We start from the raw sequence: 2,220 nt of genomic DNA, 5'->3' as shown, positions 1-2,220 counted from the left end.
TCATCATCATCATCACCACTAACACCACCACCTCCACCACCACCACCACCAATATTATTATTACCATCACAAGCATGAAAAGAAAAAAAAAATCTTCAAATTTTCGAACAACTTTCATTTTCACCACAACTATTTCAAAACCCTCCATTTTCTGTCCTTTTATGGCTCCTCGTGTGTGCGTACGTGTTTAAAAATAAGAACTCCCCTTAAATATACCACCACCACCACCACTACCACCACCACTACCAGCAACCATACAATCAATACACATCAAACTTCCATACATGAACAAAGGCCCTCCCTCCCTCTCTATAATTCCCGTCCCGTATGTAGTCCCTTCCTCCTCCCTCAGGCAGACACAGATGGGATTGATTATACAACACATAGATGGCGCCACTATTATTTGTCTATACTTGTTTTGATGAGTCAGTTTATTCCTGTCACTTCTTGTCACTTTCTGAGAGAGAGAGAGAGAGAGAGAGAGAGAGAGAGAGAGAGAGAGAGAGAGAGAGAGAGAGAGAGAGAGAGAATGGTATAGGAGGCTAAGAAAAATATGGGATATATGAAAAGAAAACGAGAGATGAGGAAGAGAGAGAGAGAGAAAAAAAAAGGAAAGGAATGAAGAAGAGTCAGTTGGAGGAGGAGGAGGAGGGAGAAAGGGAGTGAATCGGAGTGTGAGAGTAGGAGGGAGGGAGGGAGGGAGGCCGAAGAGGTGATGGGGTACAAAGGCCAGAAGGGAAGGCCACTCTTACTAAGTCTTACGTACAGTTTATCTAGTACTTCCATTTTCTGTTGAGGCTTTTCATGGTACACTTACCTATTTTGATTTGATCCCCGCGTAGTGGAGGAATGTATTGATTAGGTAAAGAAGATGCCTTAGATAATGAAATGATTAGTATGGTTGCCTAGAAACGTGTATTTTGTTTATCTTTTGGTAACCGTGCATGTGTTATCAGAGAGAGAGAGAGAGAGAGAGAGAGAGAGAGAGAGAGAGAGAGAGAGAGAGAAACTACCCACAGTAATAATAAATAAACAGATGAAATGAAACAAAACATCATCTAATTATCTAGCATTGTTTTATTGCTTATTTATTATTCATTATTTATGGATTAAATATCAATAATTTACTATATTAGTGAAAGTGTAATATCTATAGCACGTTCATAATTATTCGTTTTGTATTTTTACCTTATATTCTTACCATTACAGACATAGCATTGTTCCCGATCTGTTTTCTCTATTTCTGTGATTTATTTTTTTTATTGTTTCTTTTTTATTTATTTATCTGTTTTTGCTTTTCTCTTTTTTTGTTGTTTGAGATTTAGATTCTTATTATGATTCCTTGCTTTTTTTTTTTATCTGTATTCCATTTATTTGACATTTTCTTTTCTCTTTCTTATTACCTCTGTATTATTCTCTCTGTGCTTTTTGATTTATTTTTTCTTTTAAATTTCCTCGCATTATTTTTTGTTCTGTTTCTGTTATTTGAGTTTCTCTCTCTCTCTCTCTCTCTCTCTCTCTCTCTCTCTCTCTCTCTCTCTCTCTCTCTCTCTCTCTTATCATGCATACGTATATACAAACTTCTTATTTAATTTAGTAATGCATTGTGTTCTTTTTATCTTGCCACTTTCGTACTATTAACGAAAGTAAAGAACTTACAATAAAAAAGTAGTTTACGTTAAAATAGTATAGTTTTCTCAGCGTAGTATTCATAGAAAACAAATACTTTATACCCAAACTTCTCTGTTATTCTACCGTCTCCGAAATCTTTGGATTATTCTCTAAACTCCTTCATTTCATCTTGTCCGCTTGTAATAGTACGTAGGAGGAGTTACTAAGGTTGCTCACAGTATTTTCATGATTTTAGTTTAAATTTGACAAGTATTCATCTTCATCTTCATCGGGACAAACATCCATGAAAACCTGACTTATCTCATCCGTGGCCTTTGAAAAGTCATGCTGAGAGAACAAAGCGTTTCAAATTACGGACTAAGCTTTGTTCCTTTGATAAATCTATACAAAGCACCTCTGTAATGCATACCCATGTGACTTATACCCAAACTTCGCTGTTATTTTTTCCCCTTCGAAACCCGAGTGTCCGAGCTTTAAGAGAAGATTAGACGGATTTATGGATGGGGATGATAAGTGGAAATGGGTAGGTATATTTCGTACAGGGACTGCCACGTGTAAGCCTGGTGGCTTCTTGCAGCTTCCCTTATT

This window comes from Scylla paramamosain, chromosome 32, assembly GCF_035594125.1.
Source record: "Scylla paramamosain isolate STU-SP2022 chromosome 32, ASM3559412v1, whole genome shotgun sequence".
NCBI lineage: Eukaryota > Metazoa > Arthropoda > Malacostraca > Decapoda > Portunidae > Scylla > Scylla paramamosain.
This window is presented reverse-complemented; position numbering follows the sequence as displayed.